This window comes from Lathamus discolor, chromosome 14 (genome assembly GCF_037157495.1).
Source record: "Lathamus discolor isolate bLatDis1 chromosome 14, bLatDis1.hap1, whole genome shotgun sequence".
Taxonomy (NCBI): domain Eukaryota; kingdom Metazoa; phylum Chordata; class Aves; order Psittaciformes; family Psittacidae; genus Lathamus; species Lathamus discolor.
The window spans coordinates 6,553,965-6,580,390 of record NC_088897.1 but is presented as its reverse complement, the minus strand read 5'-3'; the positions used below and the strand labels follow the sequence as shown (position 1 = coordinate 6,580,390).

At 41.8% G+C, this 26,426-nt stretch overlaps 1 long non-coding RNA gene across 2 annotated transcripts; it reads right to left on the bottom strand.

The window, feature by feature from the left end:
• Positions 1–8,636: 8,636 nt before the first annotated feature.
• On the bottom strand, positions 8,637–23,809 carry LOC136021838 (uncharacterized). 2 transcript variants are annotated; one of them, XR_010615918.1, is made up of 6 exons: positions 23,727–23,809; positions 21,433–21,580; positions 20,227–20,491; positions 19,508–19,669; positions 15,883–16,024; positions 8,637–11,668 (listed from the first exon to the last, which is right to left on the bottom strand). It is a non-coding gene; the product is annotated as an uncharacterized LOC136021838 (long non-coding RNA). The 2 variants fall into 2 exon arrangements; XR_010615917.1 differs by lacking the exon at positions 8,637–11,668 and adding an exon at positions 13,706–13,904.
• Positions 23,810–26,426: the final 2,617 nt, after the last annotated feature.

Below are 26,426 nucleotides of genomic sequence, written 5' to 3'. Positions count from 1 at the left end.
TTGCTAGAAGTGGCTGTCAAGGGTGAATTTCAGACACAGGCTTCCCACAGGCTGTGTTTTCTCACCTATCCACAGTGCCTGTGGTGTGGGACCAGCATTTAGATCATTCTCGCAGACCTGCTGCAGCAGCCACACTACTCTGTCTTCTTCTGCCTCTTCTAGAGGTGATAATAAGTTTTAAAGGTTTTCTGCTTGTCTTCTCACTGCCACGAAGAAAGTGTCTGGTCATGGCTTTCAGTTTATCTATTTCCTTGTGTAGTGGGTTATAACTTATTTCCTGAACACAGAACTCCTGCTTGCTTTGCTGAATCAGCTGGTATTCCATATTGCAAATGATACTCTGAAAATTAAAGCTCCTAAAACATTCTAATTCCTTTTGTTTTCCTGTGCTCTAATTGGTCTAGCTGGATTATGTTAATTATTTCTGATCAAAACTGCTTAATTAGCATGGCAGGTCAATTAGTGAGGGCCTCTGGGCTTTAAGATAGTTACTTTAGGTTTAGCTTTAGTTATAGTGTAGGCAATCCATTGTTACATGTTTTATGTTTCTAGAACTATCCCTGAATTAATGAAAAGTTAACAGACTGGGATGTAAGAAAATGCTTCATAAGCATCCACCAATATCTTGCACCAGGGATGGCTGGTACCTAAAATGCTTCCTTAATGCTCCATCACTGAAATCAGTCTTGAAAGCAGAGTTCATGGCCTCGCTGCTGGCCCGCAAGGGGACAAGCACCAGGAGAGCCATAGACTACCCTGAGGGGTGAGGGTTAGAACAGGGAAAGCTGCAACCGCAAGTGTTCTCCCTTCCTGTCCATAAAACGCAGGGATAACAGTAATTTCCCATCTGTGAGACCCATTTGAGGAACTCTTTGTAAAACACTGAAAGGCTGCTAAATGTTGTTATGTTTTTTTCTAGCAGATAACTTCTTGCAAACCCATTCATAATCAGAGAAGCCTTTAGATTACATTGGCATAGAAGGTGTCAAAGAAAAGCTGCCTATAGATTTAAGTCTCCTTTTTTAATATTGTAAATACTTGATTTATTCCTGTGAGTGCAGGTTTTCATCAAACCATCTTTCTCCTTAATTGAGCTAATACCTTTACTCCTGTCCTTCTCTTTGTTCAGTCTGGCAAGCAATTTCCCAGCCTCTTCTCCCATCTCATATATCCTTTTGATCTGATTATTAGCATTTTATCTTCTACAACATTCAGTGTATGATATTCAAACCCAGACTTATTTAAGGAAGTAATACCTCTTAGTGTGCTGGGTGTCACACGTTTCCTCTGTAAGGTAACAATTTTATCTTACGTTACTGCAAGTTATTTGCTCTCCATTTTCATTTCCTTCCTCCCCTTTTTTAACTGGTTGATGACTCCTTATAGGGAGATATAAATGGAAATGTGACTGCAGAATGAAAACTGAGGAAGGCATAAATTTTTATATGAAAAATGCCCAGTGAGCAAGCACTGGAGGATTTAACTCAGAAAACCCCAATATGTCTGCTTCTTAAGAAGCTTCTCCCTCCAGGTAGCTAGTGGATCCTTCTAGAAAGACTGGATACCCACCCATGCCCTAATCTTTCCTTACTCCATGCTCAGTTCACTGAAATGTCTCACAAAAGCCAACTCTTCAAACCAAGATCTGGATGGAAACTGCATGATGCTGTTGCTGTGTGTCTGCATTCATCTGTCAGAGAGACAGCTCTCCATGCCAGGCGGTCCAGATCACCTTGTACAGCTCACCTGCTGGTTACAGACTGCTCAGGTTGTCTTCGTACACCACAGACACGCACCCACATCAGATTTCTCTCCTAATTGCTTTTTGTTCTCTTCCACAGCCTGAAGCATGGTGCCTATGTGCAGCAGGAGAGACAAGCTGGAGAACAGAGCTGTTGCTGTCAGAAGCAGTCAGGGCAAACTGCAAATACGTAATTTCTGGGCCGGGCCAGACCAGACTAAACCTTTGGTGCACACATACATGTACTTTTTGCTTAGAAACCTAATTGGGAGTACAGATCACAGAGCAAGAACATTCCAAGTTTAAGCATATTTAAATGTGGAGGGAAAAAAAATATGCAGAAATGGCATGTGATCCTAAAGCCAAGAAGGTGTTTCTAATGGACAGTGTAAGGAGTACAGTGCGCACTGTTAGCAGTGGGTTAGTCTGCTGAAAGGACTGATCAACTGGTGTTAATGCAGCAAGCTCACCATAATACTGCTCCTTCTTCACTTAGGCATGCTTTTCCTTCAGCTCTTTCCAGCTGCATTCCTAGGGATCCGTTCTAAGCTTTTTCCCAGATACAATTTGGCATTACATTTGTTTGCAGCTATAAACAAACCTGAGGAGTGGTGATGAACAACAGAAGTACAGTCAGAATGTAATGGCTGCTGCAGCACTCACCCTTTCCATGGTGGTGGCCTTCCTGCTGTCACACCTGCAGCTATCAGAAGAGATCAAACAAAGAACCTTTTAGCAAACCAGGAAAAAATATCTGTTACAAATGCAGACAAAAAGCAACAACATAAATGGCCTTCCCACACTTCTCATTTAATTGCCTTCCCCAGGTCTTGCTCAGCAGTCTGCCTCCCAGCCTTCATCCCAGACACATGCATTCCCCACTTCAGGAATCAAGGAACCAGATTATCAAGAACAACCCCCTTTTAAATAGTTAAAAGCCTGGAGTGAGCATTCCTCATTTTGATAAATCAAGGCTTAAATTTGCTAGAAAACAGTCCTTAAAGTTCATGATTTGCTGCTGTGCCTTTCCGTTGCATGCCAGGAGTCCTTGCCTGTGAAGCTACTGAATGGTCTTTCCTTTTGTTTCTAACTGCAATCCCTATCCTATGTTAACACAGCCTGTTTCAAACAGTAAATTATTTATCATTAATTCTAGGTGCTCCACATTTAGCACATAATTAACCTCCGAAATTAACAGGGAAGAGGAGCTGAAAATGCATGACATTCTGAGCAAATAGTCTTCTCTAAATAGCACAAAAATGAAAGACAATTGAATTTACCCTTTAGGTCTTCTTAGTTCAAACCTTCCCTGCGGTTACATGAAGACAAGATGTTTCCTTCGGGTCTCATTTATGGCAATAGTTTAAATACAGATTCTTTTGTTCTATGCTAATATATTTAAGCAACATCAATGATCAAACTGAAAAACAGAGGTTATTATAGAATCCCAGACTGGTTTGGGTTGGAAGGGACCTCAGAGCTCATCCAGTTCCAACCACTTGCCACAGGCAGGGACACCTTCCACTAGACCAGGTGTAGCTTGCCTATAAAGCCAATAATTATGCAACAAATTCAGACTTCCTTTTGGTTTCTTTCATTCTTTACATTCATTCATCTTGCAGTGCTCTCCTGATGTCCCAAGAGATACAATTACAAATCTGACAATTCACCAACGATTTACACATCAGACAAGCCAGTAGGATTCTTCAGGAAATTTTTACAACAAATGCTGTTAATCTGTATATTATTTTCAAACTGGACAAGTTGGGAGCATGTGGGGTGTCTCTGTTAGTTTTCTGGCAAGTAGTGGTCTTAGTCTTGCTTCTGAGGGACGTGAATGTTGGGGGGTGTTTTATTTCTGAACTCATTAGGATTGGCTATTGGTAATTTTGGGTCTTGCTAACAGGTGAGACATTACAGGACATTCTGCACTAGAACATTTGAAATGGCTGAGGGAAAACTGCTCCTAGTGATTAATAACACCTTTGCTCTACACTTTCTCCAGGCAGCATGAATTGAAAACAGTGTGTGGGAGGCCTGGGCTATGCAGCTGAGAGCAGGGGCTTCACGTGCTTCCCACACACCTACAGAACAGGAAGGAAAATCTCTGCCAAAGATGCAGGAGATGCCTGTTTCTTTTCTAGCCAGGAAGGCCTGTGTGAATGACCATCTAGGTACTGGTTTATTGTAGTTACTGGAACATAAATGCTTCCACTCTTGCTGTTTAATCACACTGTAAGCTTCTCAAGGCACAGCTTCTTAGTCCAAAAACAAGCAATCAACACAGTAAGGCTATGGGTCCTTCCATACCGCTGTAGTGCTTATACTTGTGCTCACAAATGCCAGCTGCACTGAGTGACCAGCTCTATACCAGAACTTAGAGATGACCATGGACCATGTATGTGTGATTTTTCTTTTTGCTTGTTGTAAAAGCAAGGAACTAAACTACATCTTTTTCAAACATAGCTCAGTGTTCACTTCCCTAGTTACTCTGAGGGAAATTCAGGAGAATGCATTGAGGAACCTGGATGCATTTGGCTCTCATACCTGGCAAGGCAGGTGTAGTGACTGGGCATTGTCTTGTTTAACATACTGACACACCACAGTGTCACAATGTGAGTTTCAGCATGATTCCAGCACTTTGTGGATGCTGATGAAGGAAAGGTGGCTCCCATTTATACTTGACAAATCCTGGTGCTGTACTTCCCCACCACGTGGTAGCACAGCCCAGCTGGCTAGTTAGCTTATCATCAATCCACCTACATGAATATGCACAAAAATGTCCTGAAAATGCTTCTGAAGTTTTTTGCTAGCAGTTCTTGCATGCTCTGGTCTGACTACAAGCAGTGGTGCCAAAAATAACAGATTTATTCTAGAAGTAAGTGAATCGTAACTGGTATGCAAACTGCCAGTATGGAATACTTACCCTGGAACTATCTTGCCCCTGTGCTGGTGAACTTGTGGTCCCACACTGCTGATGGGAACAGTCTCTTTCCTTGTACAAACACACCCATCAGCCAGAGCAGAGTCCAGCCCTGCTTCTGTGAGGGATGAGAGAGCTTTAATGCCACACACATGTTGTCACTGTTGTCCTATGTTCATTAGTGTTCACTGCAAGGTACTGGTGAAGCCAGTGATGGAAACCACTGAAGAAATCACCAAATGAACTTAAAAAGACAGTTGTGGCCTCAGTTAACACCACTGAGAGCACAGCCCAGCCCTTCCTGCTTGCTGGGAAGAATCTTCTAGAGTCAAAAACTTAAACAGAAGCAGGACCAACACATAACCTGGAGATGCAGATGAGCAAAACTCTGGGCAATTCATTGTGAAATGGAGGTCTTATAACTAAAGCGCTCAGTATAACCATCTGCTTAGTGCAGCAGGGAGGGAAGAGTTCAAAAAGGCGGAAGTATTAAGCCCCAAAAACTTAAGAATCAGACAGGCAGGAGACGGCTCGCCACACCTGGGATTTTGCACACTAACAAAGCTGTATTCAAGCACAATGAAAACGCCTTTTTCTCCTACTTGAAAAAAACATAATGAGAATGCAGCATTGTGGGGTTTTGTTTGGGTTTTGTTTTGGTTTTGGTGTTTTCTTCTCTAAGTGTGTTTGTATAAAGTTTCCGGCGCAGATTCTTTAACTTATTGAAGTCTTCACAAGTACTCTCCCTTCAACAATGTATCTGAAGACATTTTGATGTGTAAAAGCTCATGAAGGGTGGTTAATGTGATAAAAGCAGAAGCTTGAAGCAATGACATGGAGGAATAATATGCCGTGAGCCCTAAACATGTCATGTCTGTATTCAAGTCTGGAGCTCACAGAACAAGACAAGCAGAGAGCTTGGTAATGATGATCACCCAACTGACCTTAAATTTACCAGTGGACTTGTATAGGCACAGACAAGCTCAGATCATAAGCCTTTCGTTTAAAAACATTGGCTCCATTCTTGCAGAATTAAAGGAATCTTGCTTAAATTTTGCTCATATTTTGAAATACTTCTTCCTGCAAGCCCCCAAAGGATGCAAAGCCCTTAAAAATGTTTGTTACACAAGAGGACTCCTTTTTCTTGTCTGCATTCAGGAGGTTCCTAGTTCAATCCTTCCAGCTACAGAAAGATTTTAGTATACCACAGCCCTGATTCAGTAAAGCATTTAAGCAGTTGCTTTATTGTAAGTGCAGCATTACACATCCAGCTGTGAGCTCCATGTTGAGGAAGGCAACAAGGCCTTGAAACTAAATCATGGTGTATTAGAAAATTTAATCTCTATTAGATGCTGCCCTGTTCCTTCATCTTGCAAGAAGGTGCAAAGAGAAGTGCAGAAGGCTGAGACTGCAGGCTCTAGTTACCGATCCACCTGACCAACAAAACAGCCTAGCTTGTGCTTACAGCATGCTCCCTTCCTCACAGATATGCTTTTCTTCCCCCCTCACCACTCTCTAAAGGACCTATGTTATCTTTGGTTAGCTACTGCTCCCTCTGTCCAAAGCCAAGACCTGTCAACTTCCACATGTACTTGTGCACAAGTCACTGTCCCAAAGCAAAGTATCTGCAGTTCATGCAATAAAAAATGCTAAAGAGGAGTAAGGCAAAAGCCTCAGCTCTAAGTCAATGCAAGCTGGGACCACCTAAGCCATCGCGCATGGGTTCTAGTCAGCAGAGAGCAGCAGTTTTCCTATTAGAGACTCTCAAATTCCTTAGGCACTCCCATCTCTGGTATTACACTGAAGTTACACTTGAATATACAGTATTTGCATTCCTTTTGCTAATTTATGTTGCTTGTTCTCTCTAATCTCAACATCACAGCACAAATCCTTTTCATGCTCTATTTCCTGTGCAGTGCAGCAGCTTCCCTGGTTTGTAATCAACATTATTCCTTCCATTAAAGTTAATTTCTATTGTAGACTATGGACTAGCTCTAACTTCCTTTCACCTTCCCCACTTTTTAGGAGATGCTACACAAACAAAAGTCAAAGGATTTTGTTTCTATTGCCTTCTTAAACACTTTAAGGGCTACTGAAAAGGTGCTAATAACTTCTGTTCTTTGTCTTCTAAGGCCTGTTTCAAAGCCAGTGAGAGCTGTTACATTCACAGGGCTGTGGACAAAACTACTACTGACCAGCAGGCAATCAAAGTAGACATAAGGCATCCCTATGAACATACTAAGGAGTCAGTTGAGGAAGATGAGAGAGACAGTGCTGAAGGCAGCCTTATACCTTCTTCAATAGGAGCAATGCAGAGAAGGTAAACATGAATCAATCCTGAAGGCAGTAGAGGAGCACAAGGAAGTTCTTTGAGGAAAACAGAACGAGTCTTGAGGCCATGAAGGGTGGCACAGATTTTGCAAGGTACTTCCCAGTATGTGTGGTGTCTCACGAAAAAGCCTTTTAACTCCTTTGGCTCTGTTGGGTGACAGATAAATCTGTCTATGTAAGGGGTTGTCAGCAGACCCTAAAGACCAAAATGCCTACTCATTCAGTTTGTTTCCTATGATGTCTGCACTGTCACATCACAACTGGTAGTTCTTGGCCTGTCCTGGTTTAAGGTCTGTTTTGGCACCCTGAGAAAGTCATGTTGAGTCAAGGCTTGTTCATTAGTTTTGTATCTGCTGACTTAATATTAAGAAATGATTTCAGGATCCATTTCCTAGTTCTATAGGAAATACAGGATTTCTTACATACACAACCTGCAAAATGCTGTAGGAGAAAACACAGGCTGGGCTGTGCAGTATAATTTAGACCATCTCTAATGACAAATCTTTCCAAGTTACATTTCTGCTGGGGCTCTCTGACATTCCTCTGTGCTGGGGTATGAGTTATCTAACAGATTCTCAACAGACACCAACACAAGTGTACCCAGCTTCAGCAACACCACAGCTCTTTAAATTACACCTTGTCCGTGTGCATGGACACATGCAGTGGAAGTTCTGATATATCCACTTCTATTCCCTCGATGTTTGCTTTCCACTCAGCCAGCCAACAGTGTGGTTTTTCCTTTCCTTTTTTGCCGTGAGGCAACAAGTCTTATTTCTCTTTCATTTTCTTATGAAGGTATTCTTCCTGAGGATGTCAGGACACAGCAGCAAGGCATTTTTGTGTGGCTCATAATTAAAAACTCTTCATGAACTTTACTTTTTGTGGCATGCAGGGGCAAGGAAATACCCAATATTACTATTCAAGTCCACTTTATACTACATGCTTAATAGTAGCTGCATGGGTTTAAATGGCTGCTCATTTCTACTGCCTTCACTCCTGTATGCTCAGAAACACCCCGAACTATAGTACAACAGAAATCAGTTCTGGCTTGGGTCTAAATTCCTGCAGATTCTTGCTGTGTTCAGTGAAGGTGCAGAACAATGGTATTAGTCCTACAGGAGTAGAGACTGTATCTTTAATTTGTGAACCCATGAAGTGGGCTTTGAAAGTATCTCCCTGTTGGTGTCCACATGCTGAGGGAAAAGTAGACGGCCAAGATGCCATGGTGGGAACTCAGCTGCACAAACGTCATTCCAGACGCTCCTCCAACTTCCAAACACAGCTCAGCCTATCTCATACGGGAGGTGCTCCAGCCCTTGACCATCCTTGTGGCCTCCTCTGGACTTGCTCCAACAGCTCCATGTACTTCTTTACGTGGAAGACACCAGAACTGTCTCGCGGTTGCTGGGCGGCTCCTCCCTGCCTGGCTGTGAACTGCAGCACTGCCATGGAAAGTGAAGCATCTGACTATGGTTTAGTGCTCTACAGTGTGATGGCTTTGCTGATCATCAAGAAAGATGACGTGCCATTCACCAGCAGCGTGCTGGAAAGAAGAATTTTTCATGGCAACATTTGTAGTTTACAATTTAGCACAAAACCTGTTAAAGCACAAAAGCAGTCTGTTAAAGTCCAGAAACACTGTGCACAGCAACTTTGGGTGTTTATTTATGAAAACAATACAGTGTGTTCCAGTGGGAACTGATCAAGTTGCATAAAAGATTTAAGAGTCCATTCTGTAGCTGTAATAATGCTTTTAGCACTTTCTCAGATCCTTCCCTATTTTCCAGCATAGTGGCTTGTGCTAGTTTATCTTTTGGACCATAAACCATTTTATGCCTTCAGTATTCTGGAAGTGGTATCACGATAAAACAGATTTAAGCCACAAAATAATACACACATTCTCTGTTTGGAAATGTGTCAAATCTATTTTTGAGAAAGTAACTGCATGTGAAGCTATTAGCACAGTGTTGGTAATACTGTAGAACATCACTAAAAGTGATGGCAGGCTTTTGTAAAGGAGTAATCCTGGTTTAATACAACTCTGTTGAAAAATTCATCATTAAAAATCACGTTCAGGAAAAAAATATGATTCCTCTCTGAGAATTTAAGCAATTTATTTTGGTTTTTAATAATTTAATCAAAAGACTTCTTGAAGCTTTTTATGAAATGAAAACCAAGGGTTTGGGTTGGGTTTGGGTTTAGCTCTTTAATAGTGTAACAGGTTTTTGAGCCATACCCAGACTTTTCTGAATATTCAGCAGGTAAATATGCCAACAGCTCCAATTTAACATTGAAAATAGCAACAGAAAAGGCAGTGTGGTGCTGTCCCGAGTTAATGTCAGCAGCTGGCATAAGGGAGCATGGTCTCATTCAGGGCACTGTCCATGTACTATTCCTGTGAAGAAAATCCAGGTACGGTAGCTGGTGTGAAGCATTAGCACTGATATTCATGCTTTAATAGGGACATGAGAAATAACTCCCTCTGCAGTGCTTAGGAGAAAGTAATTCCATTTAGAACTACATAAATTTTCAGTTTGTTAATTAGGTTAAGAGAGGAAAAATAACATTAGGAACTTCCACTAGAGTTGTATTAGCTTCAAAATGACAAAGAAATTGAAAGAGAATTTATGTTAGCCAGGAGCTTTGGCAATCAGCTCCACTTCCAAACCAGGGCCCCAAAACACTAAAGTCTTCACTTAGAGATGTGCTCTTCCTTTTTTCTCTTTTTTAAATCATCTGCCTTTCATAATCATTTCTCAAAGACAAGCAGCTTGTGAAGCAGTTATCCAAGTATATAACATCAATTATTCTGAAATCTGGCATTCTAGGAAGCATTCCCCAGAGTTGATGTACTCAACCCAGGCATGCAGCTCATAGCTAGAATTACCCCAGAGAAATGGCAAGTCACTAAAGCCTTTTTTAAGGGTGTCAGGCCTCCCTTTCAGCAACGGCTCAGCATGCTGATATCATGTCCTGTCATCACATTGACTTTGGTTGGGACCCTGGGAACTGCTGATAACAGGATCACCAGTTGCCAGTAACTGATGAGTCACTGAATCTCATGGAAAGGCTTCAGGAGCATGGAGGAATGGTCAGGAATGGTTTTGGTAATGCAGACAGGAGTTGAGTCTAAATCTGAAATCACCTTTCTATCAGAAAAGTTTCATCAGGTTCAATAGAGGGAGATTAATCCACTCCCAAACCTCACATAGTGATACTTTAGACACACACACAAAAAGAAAGCCTTGGAAAGTGGCCTTTGAATTCTCAGCTGAGGATCCTGATCAAGAGAGGAAGAGTGTGAATGCGCTGAAGACACCTTCTTAGCCTTTAACTGCTCATAGATAAAAACACTTTTGTCCATCTGTTCCTACGTGGAATACGAAGGACTTGGATCACTTCTGAAAGCAGCCATGAATTTCTAGCTCAATACTTACTTTGGGGAAATAAAGGGCCCTTGTCCTTAATTCTAATGCACTGAGGTTACAAAGCTGGCAAGTGGCTCAGACCTGTTCATTGCTTATGAACAGTCACACTTGCTCATAAAAATGCTACTTTCAGACCTGGGGAGTTGAGCCTGTCATGCCAGTTATAGACAGAAATTTGAATGAGGCACCAGTGACCTTGTACATGACTGACTGGTGCTGGACATGGCAGCTGGATTCCATCTCTGTTTCTGTAGGCACTCACCCTCTTTCTGAGGTGTCTATATCCAGAAACCCAACGTCAAGGGTTTAAGTGTCTGCAGTAGATGAGCAAAGCAATAGTTGTCTCAGGGTAAGCCAATGCGTGACAAGTAATATCAACCTTGGTGTAATCCCTGTCCACTCTCCCTTTGCTGTCAGCTTTCAGCTAGCATCTCTCAAATTTGTTATCTAGCTGGCAGGTCTTAGAGCTTTTGAACCTCAGAACAGAGAGGTAGGATTTATTTAGGGGCAGGCATGAGAAGTAGTCCCCTTCAGAAGACCTTCCATCGGGCTCTTTGTGGCAAGGGGTCCTTGTGGGCTGAGATAACCCACAGAGACCATTATGGGGAAAGTGTTCCTGGTACAGTCATACTGGCCACCTTCCTTAGGGGAGCAGAAGGCAGAAGAGCAGGAAATTCAAGGGAAAGTTTAAGAACCACTGCTCCCATCTCAGGATGTAACCTCCCTTTTCTGCAGCTTGTCAGAGTGGGTGCTGAGCCATGTAACAGAGGGTCACTGGTGCAAAGAGGATCCTGGCTTGAATAAACAGCCTCACTTACAGCAGAAGGCAGTCACCACTGCTGGATGTACAACACAAGTACAAGGTATAATCCTCAACACGCTGCAAGAGTCAGCTCCATGGTGGGCACAATAGCCTCCAGCTATACTTATATTTTCCTTTTGGTTTTTGGTTCCTGCTTCTCATCTGCAGCACATACTGAAGGGAACAGCATGCACCTCATTATTTAGATTTACCATTCTATTTGTAGCACTTCAGAGCAAAGCAGAAGGGTTTAATAACCCTCTTCCCAGCAGCAAAGGGCTGGAGGACTCGGTGGGAAACCCCAGCCCCACTGTCTCCTTCCCCTGGCAGCAGGGGCTCCATTCAGCTGCCGTCTGCCTGCTTCTGCTTTGTGTTCCAGAGGCATTTGCTGCAGTCACTTGATGGTTTTGCACGTAGAGCAGGCATCTGATCAGACTTTTAACCTGGGGGAGGGAAGCAAAACAAAATTCTGGTGAGTTAAATTACCTTCTGCTGCATACAATCATCCAGCATAACACAGCTCAGCAATAACATTCATGTTGCCATTAATAGAAAACACTTCACATTGCACTCCAGAGAGATTTTTTTTTCCTCTTGGTATGGAAGTGATCCATTCAGATGGAGCTGCCTGAACAAAGCCTAAGGGCTCAGACACCACCAGCAGCATCTCTCTAAATATCCCTGTCTTATTGTGTAATCTCTGCCTTGACTTGAAGGAAATGTGCCAATTGCTGCAGCTATAGGGCTCTGTGTATATAAAACACACACTTATCTGAGTGGCCCTATGGGGCAACATGAGTTATTTGCTGATTTACCTCAAGTAAATCATGATAATACTTCAGCAGAATTGTCTTGGCTTCAACAAGATGTGTCAAAGTGTTTTTAAATAGAACACTTAATCCGTGCCTCACTTCCTCATGTCATGAAGGGAAGAATTAAAAATGTGACTATGCGCCATGCTGGTAAAAGCCTGAAAATACTGATGAAACACTTGTGAGGGGAAAGTGGGGCATTTTCCAGCACGCTTAAAGATGTCTTAAGTTCTCTGAATAGAGAAATGAAAGCTTGTCTTGGACACTTCTGGTCATCTTGAACAATAAACTGAAATAGAAGAAAGACGAATGACAGTAACAAAGAAGACCAGAATCAACTTCTCATCCTATAGGTGTATATGGGCTGCTTCCATCAAGCTGACAGGTGCCCCTATAGCTCAGAGGTAAGGGGGCTGAAGTGCTGACAGTAGAACAATGATGCTTGACTCAAAGACAACTGAGGTGCCAGGCAGGGTCCGGCTGGAGGAACTAGTGGGGCCTGCACAGACTGGACACTGGTGGAGGCAGAATTACAGCCCTGGAGATCTCATACCATTTATGTCCTTATGTGAGTTGAAGGGACAGTTGTACTCATGGCTAAGGGACACCACCCCTCAAGTCATTTCATTAATGTTTCTTTACTGTTTAACGCTGGCTTGCATAGCTTAAGGCTGGCTGCTCTGTTAAAATGAGTAACTGTGCTTTGGGAGGGAACAAGTCCTCCTGTTTTCTCAACAGAGGTAAATCATTCACAAAGCAAGAAAGGATGCTGTGGCCAGCCTGTAATTGAATTTTGTAGCATTCTGAATGATAATGCATGAGTCTCCTCTCCAAATCAGCAACAAGGAGTTATTACACAGAAGGATAAACAGGATAAAATTAAAAACTAGTGCTTCTGGAAAACAAATTGAGTTTTTCAAGGCCAAGTTTTTCAAGGCCAGGTTGGACAGAGCCTTAGGCAACATGGTCTAGGGTGAGGTGTCCCTGCTCATGGCAGGGGGTTGGACCTAGGTGATCTCAAGGTCCTTTCCAACCCAAACCATTCTGTGGTGGTTTCTGCAAAAACTATTTACTGGCACTTCTGCTTATAAACTCCTAAGTTAAAAGTCTGTTATTGAGCCCAGACCCATCAAAGACGGTCGTTCTCCAAGTCCATCCTTTGTACTCCTGGCAAAAGGCCATGAAGTTGCATAGGGCATTAAAAACATTAAATAGTAGGGAAACAGACTGAGCTTATTAACCTCTGTATAAACCAGTAAGGTAAGATTTGGATTGTGGCAGGTAAAACACGTTTGCACACACTCATCTAACGTAATTAGAGTGAGGATGGGCTGTAAACCACAAACACGGAAGAAGAAAATGGATTTATTCTCTGAGAATTCTATGATTCTATGATGAATTGTCTGCCTTTTACAGTGAGATCTAAAAGTAGATCCTATCAAGTCATAATTTGCTATGTCATTTCAAACATTTAGAACTGAAAGTGGCAATTACCAGCCCTCTTAACATGTCAAAGGTTGCTAGACAAGGTGGGCTCAGCGTTTTCACAGTGAAGAGCATTCAGGTCTTTCAAATTCAGATCTCTGTCTTAATCAGACATCAGAGGAGTCCATCATAAAACAAGCAGAAACACCACAGACAATCTAGTTCATGGACTGCTCTTCTTGTGGCAATATGATGGAAGATTAATGCTGGTGAACTTGGCTTATTTCTCGTTGCAGAAGGTCTTCTTGAGGTTGGTAGCAATTTGGATAACATTCTTTTTTGGTTTTACTGGGAACAGAAATGCATGAAGAACTCCAGCACACAAATTTCTCATGTAGACTTCATACACCAGAGCCAGGAACTGTTTGAAAGGGAGCTCCCCCTGTGAGAGCACACACAAGGAAACTTCTGATTCAGGACATGTTTGTGCCTATTTGATAGATTATTCTTTATACTCCCTCTGATGTCAGGTTATTCTTGGGCATGATAAAATGAGGATGAGAAGGGCTGTATAATTAATTTCATTATAAAAACATTTGAGAGCTCACTAGAGAGTTTATCTTTGTTTCCTCCCTTTAAAAAGGCTCTACCAAGAGCTCTCTCCACTCTCTCCATATAAATAGGGAAAATCCCTTTTGCCAATCAGCAGAGTATCAGCTTTGCATTAGCAAGTCAGCTTGAGCACAAAATGACCTTTTTACATCCATATGTATCCATCTCTCTAGAATTAATCATCCATTCAGCTGGTGGTTTATTTAAGCATAAACACACCAAAAAGGTGCTGTAAGAGTGTTTGCAGCATCCAAATATTTGCTTTCTCCTTCTTTAACCACCTACCCACCACCAGGGTGAAAGCTGCCAACTGGCAGCTGAAAGCAGCAGTTTGTCTTCGATTACTCATATCTGAATTTCTCTTTTTTCTCCCTTTTTTTTTTTTGCCTGTGAAATAATGCCTCAGGGACAAATGTGTAACAACAGAGGGCAAACTGGGTCACTTGAAAACCAACTCCTGGGGCATGTCTGCATGGTGAATGAGTTCATGACTTTCGTAAGGAGCTCCCATTCTCCCACTGAGATTATATTTCCTGCCTCAGACAGATCACGTTCACTGAGCCAACAACTGCCTCTAGGCAACCAGGATATAACACTATGCCCTGAGCAGCACAACACTTAACCTTGTGGGATGCTGTACACAGAGTTTGTGTGTGTGTGTGTGTGTGCAGGGAGGAGGGGGAGCCCTCTTAATATTACATACTAACACTGACACCACTAAGTGCTTTCACAGTGGTGTGTGCTCTCAGTTGTCTGCTCCAAGGGAAAGGGTTGTATGAACCATTTCATTTCCTTCATGGCATGAGAAAAGTATTTTATGGCTCTTAATGTTAATGACTTGTGGAGGGGCTGGGCCAAGGATGCCCACTGATAGACCAAGATCACATTAGGTAGTTTACAGACACCAAAGGAAAAGATGGCTTATTGAGATAGAGACCAGTTCATCAGCTAAGTATTTACACTGCAGCTCTCCATGAGCTCCAGGAGTGTGGCTGGTGTTTCAGTGTGCGGTGTTTCTTTTTAAGCCCAGAATGACATAGAACTGTAGCAGACTGATTACTTTATAACTAATATGCTATTTGGAAAGCTTCCCTGTATGTCCAGAACCAGAATCTGGAAGGTAAGAGTTGCTCGGTATTTGCAGAGGCCTACCCAGATTTGTGAACCATTTCTTATCATTTCATCTGACAACAAAGAAAGTAAAGGTGTTCACATACCCAACTTTGTTTGGCCTCAGAATGAAAACAAGTCAATCAGCACAAAATCCACAGGTATTTGTGCTGAGGGTGCTTTCAGGACTATACTGAAAGCCTGCAATGCTATCCATATTCTTTGCCAAATGGAAGAGGATTGTTGCCCTAAAATGGAAGTCTCTGCTACTGGGTACAAGAGATTCCTACTTGTGGTCATAGGCCATGACAGCTAGGAGATGTTCAGACACTATGTCCACACACAGATAAGCTGTTGGTCAGACACCACAGCCTAATTAGCACCCTCATTAACAAAATCAGCACAATAAGGAAGGGTTATCATAGAAATAAGCATTGATCTTTTGGCCCATATCTGCCAAATCTCAGACTACTCAAAGCCACATTTGCTTTTCTTCAGGTCCTCACATGAGCTTGTGTTTGACTGATGTGTGCCTGACAACTTTGAAAATATGACAAACTCCTAAACCAGCACTACTGTACAAAAAGACATGAGCATAGAATAAATAGTCCAGTTGGAAGGGACCTACAATGATCATCTCTTCCAAATGCCTGACCACTTCAGGGTGACCAGAAGTTGTAGAGAAAACGGCTGCACACCTGAGAGCTCCCACTGTCTGCAGCATCAGATCCTGTCCCTTTTCAAGGGCTGCATGGGTAACTTCAGGCTGGCATGGTCTGCTCGGGTGACCTCCTCTGGTTAATTTGGCTCTCAACAGCAGCATTAGAGGTATAGCAGCTTCTGTAGGAGAAATAGAATTTATCTTAATTCCTCTTTCCAAGCCTCCTCTCTGACAGTTTGGAGAACTCAAACAATCAGATATATTCTGCTTTTAGTTCACAGTTCATGTACATTGCTATATACTTGGATAGCTTCTCTGAGAAAAGCTTAAGAAAGCTCTAGAACAACTCAAATAGTCTTATTCATTGTGGAGTCCCCAAAGGATGGCAAATTGAAACTGAAGTCCTGCTTGGAGAGGAAATGAAACCAGAGAGGAAGGGGTTTGGGGGAATCAGAGGGGTTTTAATTAGTTTGTGGTTGAGGCAGTGGAATTATGTGCTGGAACACCCCTGTGCCTGTATGCACATTGTTCTCTCCAGGGGCAGCTCTGGGAATTTGCTGAGTGACAAAGAAAAAGGTAACCTTATTATTTCCTCCTCTCAGACTCTAGTCTCAAATTAGCACAGTGCTGATAAATCTTTCTTGCACCTCTACCTCTCCTTTGCTTTACAAGAGTTACCCTAACACAGCAGTGCAGAGAAATGACAGGTCAGGGACATCTCTCGCTTCAGGACTTGGCATTGTGGCTGCAAGGCCAGGTTACTTTGTTTTATTGAGTATCTAATTCAGCAATGAGCTACTCTATCTTCTGCAGAAATCACCTAGATCATAACGTCGTTTTTGTCTCATGCCCCTGACAGACAGCTGAACATCACTCCTGCAGCACTGGCTGCGTGGATGGACAAAGCACCTGCTGAGGTTCTCATTGTCCCCAAATGAAACACAGCAGTCTGCAGCACTCGCTCTCCAGGCAATGCTCTTCCATAGAGAATGGGCTAAAGAAACACACAGTGATGGCAAACTTTCCATCAGCATAATGCCAGGCACTTAGGAAACTGACTTGACCTAGTTTTGGTTTGTAGAACCAAATGACACATTGTTTATTATGTGCAATGAAAAAACAAACACCTAAATAATAAAAACTTTGTCGCACATACACCCCTTCCTCACAATCTAATATTTCTACCATGCTGTGCATGCTGCTAATTCAAAAGGCTGATATGGTCACAGACAGCCCAGCTTCTAGGATTTACCATTCAAACATACTTGAACTGGCATGAAAAATGCAATAAAATAATTCTTTCAGACAAGTTTAGAGAGAGGTATTCCCAAAAGACAGAGTTCTGGCTTCCAGTCACATAAAGCTTACACTTTGTCAATAACACAGTGAAGGAAGGCATGAATGAATTTTATTTCATTGGACAAGTGACTTGGAATACAGATAAGGCAGGGTGAGCATATAAACCTTTAAATAAATGTTTTAGCACTATCTGGAAGGGAGGAATGCAATTGATTCCAATCTTTTCTGACAGAAAATCAGTTCCTCTAAAGCTCTTGGGGCAACAAACACTAACTAAAAGTGTCTGTTACTAATAAAATCTTTAAGTACAACAAAACAAAACGTTGTAATTTGCAACTAATAGGCTACAATTAATGCAAATTATTACTCTTGTAGTTTAATTGGAATACTAAACTCTGACATGAGGTCTTTGTTTTACCAGGCCTTTAAAAGCCATGTAACTTTGAAGAGGGATCTTTCAAGAGCTCAGGAAAACCCCAGCAGAGAAAAGGCTGACAAAGCCCAAGACAAAACACAGTGTAAACAGCAGCACGAGGAATACAAAATACTCTGTCTCTCTGATGCTGGGCTTCTTCTCTAATGACGGTGGCTACATCACCTTGAATATTGCTACAAGCAGTTAACAGAAAATACTGACCTGTGCTTACACCCAACAACATTCTTCAGTCTGCTTTGTGGGTGTTACCTTATCCAAAGCTGTCTTACGGAAAATCTTCACCTTTTGTTCCCTCTCTGCCTGTTTCATGAGACTTATATCTCTGCAATGGTACTACAAGCTGGAACAGTGAAATCTGCTCTGATAATTCTGGTTTTACTTTGCAAATGCACATTATGCTTCAGAATGAAGGAGTGCATTCAAGTGCTTTAGGAGAGCTATGACTGCAACTTCTACAAGAGAAATCCACTGAAAGTGGCAATTTGTTGTACATTATAAATCTAACTGAAACCTGTATCCTGAGTTGCAGTTTCATTTGCAAAACCACAGATTGTTAAAACTCACATATCAAACTTAATGTTATGGTCTTGGGGGCCTGAGGGTGAATGGTGTTGCTAGAAAAAAGGATTGTACTTGGTCACAACCTGAATTTCAAATCAAATGGTGCTTCATTCACACATACCTTGTACCAGTTCAAAGGAGTCACTATATTTTTAGTATTAAATGTTCTTTTTCTAATGCTTTCTGCAGTTGTTGAATAGAACAGATTTGCTTTCAGGTTCCTACTTACTGAAATGGAGACTTTCAGATTAAGTTAGTTATTATAGCTAATAGTTTAAAACAGAAAAACCTGCACAACTTCAGGACATGTGCTTCAATGGTATCAGCTAATCAAGAGTCTGTTTCCATCCCTCCCAGCCTGTAACTCACAGAACTTCAGGATCTCAACCTCTGCCTTCCCACCTTAATTGTTCTCTTTATTTTTAGAGGTAACTATGCAACTTTTAGACTGCAGCATGAGCAGGCTCTAGCACCAGAAAAAAAGAAGAAGAGGAAAAATATAAGTGGTAAGCTCAATATTTAGAAATAGAAAATTGTATTTCTATTTTCATAGTTCTGCAGGGAGTGAGGCAATAGAATCTAGTTCACTATCTTGTTACAAAACCAAACTCTCAGCTCACAGGGTAGCTATTTCTTAAGGGGCTGGTTTTCAGTTTTGCCAAAGAAAGCATTCAGCAACTGCAGAGGGGAAAATATAAAAAATGAAGTATTATACAATGGCCAACATTTTGCTTACAGCTCCTGGCTGGGTCTATATGGTAATCTATACTTGTGCACTGCTGAACCCAAAATAATTGCATAAAATCTCCAGGGCTCAGGACTCATCTCAGAAACCTCTAAGAAATACATCCTAAAACTCTTAACACCAGCAAAGGGTGGAATACATCCCTTCTCCAATCTCCTCTCTGAATTGCTCATTTCTGGCAACGGGCACCACATGTATATGTGCTTTAAATGAATTCCTGGTTTTGAATGACACTAAAAAGTGCAAGTTCATATGCTGCAGTTCAGTTATGAAAGAAACATTCTTGTACTTAGGAACCATTTTTAATCATTAATTCTAACCTTCCATCAACATGAACAGAATTTCCTGCTTGTGACAGGACTTCCAATGTGAAGTTTCTACAGAATTTCCTTCACGTTTTCTGCTTTTATAGAAACCTTTCAAAAGTTCTTCTTGCTATCAAACAGAGAGAGGCACCAAACTTTGGCAACCCTCATTTTCAGCAGTTCTCATCAGTAGTGTGGGAGGCTTTTGTTTTATACAAAAACTGCTCAACTAATTACTGATTCTATAGGCAGTGCTGACACTGAATCTTAAAAGTCTCTTACCATCTAGTACAGTGCTTAATTAATGAGAACTTACTGGAGCTGACTGACATCCTATGGAAAGCTTTCAATGGAGCCATTTGCCAAGTATTTCCAGCTTCGGCTGCAGGATGCTTTCCTTTCATTAAATATAGTTTGTAAATCAAGTTTTCCTTAAAGGTGAAGACAGCTTCTGTGGAGAGCTGGCAGTGACAAATGCCTGGACAAAGCAGTAATCTGTAAGATGACTTGGATAAACAATTTAATAAAAAAATATCTCAAATACTGTAGTTTATAAACTAGAAGATTGGTCTGTCATTCTCCATATCTCAGACCACGTAACCCTATTGAAGAAAACTCAATAGAGCATTATACCTCTTTTAAAGCACTCCCTGTTGAGAAGGAAAACATGCAACTTGGAGGTGCAAGTGAAGGAAGGTGTGTTTGGTAATTTAAATCAGCTCCTGTGTATCCTAAGGCTGTGTGTACGCATCTCAGTCACCCAGAGCTGGCACCAATTGGAGTAGGCCCAACACAGCACAAGGTTTGGCCCTCATGCTCTCTAAGGCCCCTACAACCATGAAAAAAACCCTACAAAAGGAAACTTCCCTTTCCTTTTCCATTTCAGTTCAAAATAAAGGTGTGTTTACAGCAGGACACAGACAGCACACTCCTGATAGTGAACAACTACCTGGTGGTGTACTGTCAAAGAGCCCTCCTGGGTGGAAGAGCCAGATTAGTGTTGAATATATAAATATAATCTTGGAACATACTAACCTTAAAAGCAGGTTTATGTTTTCCTCCAGGACTAGCTGGGGCTCACTCTAGAAGGCAGTATGGAAGGGAGCTCATGTGCCTGCAGTATGGAAAACTGCAACATGAGGAAGACTTTCCCTTCTGTTCTTCCCCTGGTGGCACCTTGCTGTATCATGTCTTTCATTTCATATCCCTGCAGTGTTTCCTCTTATTCCCGGTCCTCCTCCTGTTCTGCTGAGCTCTTTTCCAGCAAGGAAGCTTGTGACAATGATTTTTCCAAATATAGCTAGATGAATATATGAAATGCATGCAAATCAACCAGTTGTGCAGAGGGAGGAATCTGGTTCTGATCCACTGCAGCTTTTTTCTGAGCATTAAGTCTCAAGACATTCCTGCTGATATCATAAAATAATTAAAGCTCGTGGTGAGGGGGTTTTATGGTTTGGGCTTTTTTTACCAGCTCTATCAAACAGTAAGGAAAAGCACCACTGAGATTTCAACACAGCCCATTGTGCATGCTCACCTAACAACCAACCCAAACTGTTAAATTCCTTGTCAATAGCAGGCAATGATTTACCTGGATGATGACGACTTGCTGCACCTGTAAGTCTTTACACAGCTACACTTTCAGCTGCAACAGCTTCCAGAAGTAATCAATCCTGAACATGTTGTTTCACAGAAATAACTAGGAGATTTTAAAGCTGTGTTTTCCCCATAGTGAAAATACCAGGCTACTGCCAGCTCAAGCTAGCTGACATACTTGTCTGCCTGCATGAAGCCAGTGGGATGCACAACTGAAGTCTGCAAGGAAATCACTTTGTGTCCTTCTGCGTTGGGGAACTGTGCTTAATCAGAAGGCCCCATGGCACTAGAAGGAAGGATTCCCAGAACAAAAGCCTGGAAACACAGTTACCAGGCACATCAGTAGTGAGGATTTTGCTGTGTAATCCATGCTGACATCCCTCTAGTGAATAAAATACCAGGCTAGAACCAGCGTCACACACTGCTCCTGCTGCTCCCATTCCCTGCTGAGCAGACTGGGCTCAGGCTGAACTCCCCGCTCCTGAAGAGGGCAGTGGCAGTTTGAATTCATTTCTCTTCAATTTACTACACAGCGAAGTAAAATCCATGTGCAGTTTCACCATGTACAGAACTCACTGCATGTCCTGTAACACAGCCTGTTCTCGGCAGTGTAAATCACTTGTACCTCGAAGGTACAGTTCTTACCTTCCTTCTAGATCCACCAAGGTAGTCATGGCTGATGCAGACACCTAGTCTGATTGTGCTGGCGTCTTCCTCTGTGTTCTCACCAGGGAGTAAGGCCAAAACTCTTCCACCCTGCTCTCAAAGTCAGATGGACCCATTTACTGCTAGTCTATACATTCAAATAAGAAAAAGACAGATTAATACGACACAAACATGGAAAAGGAAGGAAAAGAAAGTCTACTGAGTGATCTTAAGAGAACTGGATGCTGTGCTGTCTGCTCTCTTCATTCTCTGCAGTACCACCAGGACTGGGCACTTTGACGTGGTTCATCTTAAGGGATGCTGCAGGAAGTTGTCATCCTACAGAAACACTACTCATAGAGTCAGGGGTTTAGCATTTGCAGTGAGGGAGGGAAGACTGAATTCTGTTTTACTCCTCAACTCATTTCTCTGTATCCCCAGACTACAAAAGCAAAAGTTCTGACGCATTCCTCCACTTAACAGTATCAACTATTGTAGGCAGTAGTTACTGCAATCATGTTCTCAATTTGAAAGGTGGCTAACAGTAGGAAAACCAAGGTGTGATGCATATTGCACTGCATTATGGGTCAAATACAGCTTTAATTGGACTATTTTGTTGTAATTTGCTTGGCTTAGCTTTTCTTTCACATAGAAAAAAAATAGAAACAATTCAGCAGAATCAAAGCAATGAATACAGCCTGACTTTAAATCCTGATTAGATTTTCTTTTACAGAGGGTGTGTGTGAGGAAGGAAACATAAATCACACTAACTGGTTAACACATTTGAGGCACTGTATTCTAAACCAGGGAGGCCTCATTTACTTCTAGTCTTAATTCCAGCACCCCCCCCCCCCAAGGACTAAATAAACGTAAACCCTGACTTTGCTGCAGTAAGCTTGTTCTACTTGTTGCAAAGCCTTACAACGGAGTGTGATTCCAAATTTCCCATTACCAGTACTGAAAGAGAAAAGTAATTATACATATTAGCAATACTGAAAGAGGAAAGTAATTATATACATTAAGAAAGAAAATTTCCTGTGCTTCAGAAGCATTTCTTTTTGACTTGCATTTGTTTTCTCATGAGTAACTCTTACAACTGAAGGAGCTTAAATTGGTATTAAATATAGCTTTATGTATAGCAAAAGCAATCTGTCAAAGCCTATCAGCAGATTGAACCAGAGGTTGGGACATCCCAAGTGAGATCAAAGCATTAATAAAAGGCATTACTGACTAACAGACATTCATCTAAAGAAATGAGGATACAGACAAGAACTCTGTGATGGTTTCCATACCATGGGGCTTTTTTATTGTCTTTTCAGGTCAGCTTTACTGACAATTTGAACAGGTTACCTGTTATAACCCCTCACCACATTAATAACGTTAACTAACAAATATCATGAGGTCTTGTTTTCGAAGCCATGCTCACTGGCTGATACTAGAATATTTTATGTTATAATACAATAGTTTTACATTGAAGACTGGGATACTGGCATACAACTACATTAATTCACAGCAGAAACTTGGAAGGATGCTAGTACAGCATTTGACAGGCCTTTTGGGACATTACTCTGCATCTGCCACACTGCTCTGCCCAAGGACAGGATACTGGGTGATAAAAATTAAAGCCTCAAAATGCAGAATCCGCATCTGTTCCCACAGAACAAAATGCTACCAGGATGAGGTGTTTTGTAAGGAGTCATAATTTTTGTTTACTGTATCTGTTCAATTATTTAGGAAACCTCTGCATAATTTATTTCTTTCAACAAGATATTTCCATGCTTCAACGTTATTCTTTTTTGCAAAACAACCTGCATTCAAAGCTAGAAGAGAAGCACAGGCAGTTTCCAATATCAGCGAGTGGATTTGGGGGGGTTGTCTGTGTTTTGAAAGAAAAAAAATCATTATTTTTCAGTAGGTAATTTTGTAGAAACCAATACTCAGCAGTAGCAATCTTCAGAGCAGTTACTTGGCTTTCAAAAGAGGTTTTTCATAACCTGAATGTTGTTGTTCTAACTACTTGCCTTTTAAAATCAGATCTAGTAGCTCTTGAGGCTTCAGAGTCCTTTGTGATAGACAGCAGAGAGCATGCAGAATTTCCCTACATCCATTTCGGGGGGCAGGGGAGTAGTTACAGGTATCATTAATACTCAGGTATTAGACACAAGCATCAGTCCCAGAATCAAGCCACCTGCCCTGACCTGGTCCTCAACTCACGTGAATATAGTTTTTATCCTTCCATGATTCAATCAGAGAAAACGGAAAGTTGCTTTAAAACAGAACATACTTCTTGTTACCTCCAGTTACAGATGGTAATATGTTCTTCATGAATCACTTGACTGCTTTACCACATAGGTTATAACTCACCACCAGGTTACCTAGAATGAAATTATATTCTTGTTAGATTGCAAGATGAAGGCAGCTAGCCAGCATCTGAGTGGGGCTCCTAACAGAGCACATCCCGTACCAGATTTTGTCCAAATCCAATCCTTAATGTTTTCCTCACAGAGGCAAACCATTGTCCCTCATAGACAACTCTGTTCTCATTCGTAACACCTGTATTAAGTGACCTTTCCATCCCTGCTACTGACCCTGTGTTCAGAGTTTTAAACTCAATTCTGCTTATTGAAGTAAAATGCAGCCCTTATTCCTGGTTCCCCTTTGGGCACCAGGATCACACAAACACCCTCTGAATTCTTAAAGGTAATGCAAATATATATCAAAACCTGTTTTAACCTCAGCCATGCAGAGTAGCACCAAAGCATGCAGGAGCAGAATGGAGGGGAAAGCAGAACATGAGCAGCCTGGATTTAGACCAGTTTAACCTCTAACAGGATTATAGCCTAGAGTCAAAGGCACAAACTTAGGGCTTAAAAGATGATGACATTTACTGTGTGCTGTTCTGTGAATGACTGGGCCATGCCCCCTTTTGTTTCCACATGAAGGGGCCTCTCATATCTCTGTTACTTCTTCGTTAGAGCTTTGGCATTAGTGCCTTACAGAAGCAAGTCAGTGCCAATCAGCTAGATTAGAGAGCCCAACCCAACTCGGGTGCAGGTACCACTCCTGGGGCTTACTGTTAATGTGAAAACAGAAGCCTGTGATTGTGGGTTAGAACCTGACCCTCCCTTCTCAATCCTGTAATCAAGATCCTACCGTCTTTTTGTCTAATAATCTGTGCTCTCCATATCCTCCAGCTCTCACTGAGAGACACGCTCAGGAAGCACCTCCCCAGCTGAGTTTACTTTGACATCGTACCTGAGTGACAGGAGATCTGAGCTGTTTGGATCCATCAAGACAGAAATATTTTGGGTTGTGACTGGACTTTCTAGAGGACTTTGTCCAAAGAAGTGAAGTGAAGTAGGCAAATCATAAACACCCCCAGGCTAGGCAGCAGCTGGGAGAGGCTGAAGATTACAGGTATGTGATAAAACAAGGTATGTGTATGGGTCCCAACTTAAACTCAGTTCTGATTCAGCTCCGGCCCAAGCACTTCTGCCAATATGCCTGTGTTTGAGTCAGCAAGTATCAGGAGATATGGGCTTCAACACAAATTCACATAATTTCCACTCAGACTCATGTCTTTCTGACACATCACTGACTGCACACACAAGGAAATGAGATTCATAGAGTACGGTACGTGGCATGAGAATGAAGTGTGGGCAGCTATGACCAAAGATCAATGAAGTTCCAAACAATGATCCTTCAAGAGAAAATACTTAAACCATGTAGCAATTGAGAGTTGAACACATGCAATTTAAAAGCTTTGTCAGATTCCATTGTCAGATTACTTCCGATCTCTCATTTGCATTAGTTGCTGATCTTTCCTCTTTATATGTAAAACTTGGACAAATGACAGTAGAATAAAATGGGTTCTCTTTAAAAAGAGCAATTTTGAGTGCTGAATTTGCAATTGCCTTTTCTCATGTTGCTACGAAAACTTTTTTATCCTCCTAAACCTTAGCTTACCTTCTTCTGTGAGAAGAGCTAATGGAGGGAAAGGCAACATCCCTTCTCCGCTGATCCATTGCTCCAGTCAGCTACAGAGAATCCACTCCCGCGCAGGTTACACAACATCCCTCTCCCACTCACAGGGACGCTCAGCCCTCTCCTTTATGAAGTTAATTTAGTGAGGTTAAATGATACAATATATTTGCCTTTGATTGCTTTCCTCCAGCTCCAGCCCTGTCAGGCTTCCTAGGTCAGAAAGCGAATGCGGTCCCTGCCTTGTTTTCATACATGCTCCAAAAGGGATTGCCTTACCACCCCCTCCCCAATCACCAGCCTGTGGAAAGGGCTCCAATTAAGTGGTTAGCCATAATAGCATGGCAGCCCTTTAGGAAACTGCTTATCTAAATAGAGATGTACAGAAGGCAGTTTTCTCTCTAATAGTGATGCATTTTCAATTTATGCAATACAAAGTGCATTGGTCTGCAGTGTCCCTGGCTACTGATGATTAATAGCCCATACACTGCAAGAGTCTACAAAGAAAAGTGCCAAGGGAAGCAGATGCAGCAGGTTTTATATTATCATGACTGCAACAAACTCATTCAGTGGTGTCAGCTCTGACTGCAGGATTCTGATTATGAAATATGATGCGTGTTGAATTTAATGGCTTTCTCTGCCCTTCTGGTGAGTTCACTGCTTTCCAATGTCATTTTGTGTTCTCATCTGAGTGGTAATAAAAGGAGTATCATTGACTGTGCTAGCTCTGTAACCACTGTGTGTTTTACAATAAGTTGTGTTTCAGGACCTTTCTACCCAGGAGAGTGTGCAGGGCCAGAAAGTAATATTCCCCAGTTTTCCAATATGAAGGCTTTCTGTGAAAGAAGAGGAAATTATGCAGGACTGCCCTTCTCTGGAGGCATCCCTCATGTGAGCAGGACATGTCTTTTTCAAGTGGTTATGTAGTAAAAAGGTCAGTTTGGATTGCAAATAATAATAAGAAAAGATAAAACATCAAAATAAGCAGCTACTGCTACAGAGCAGAAATGATG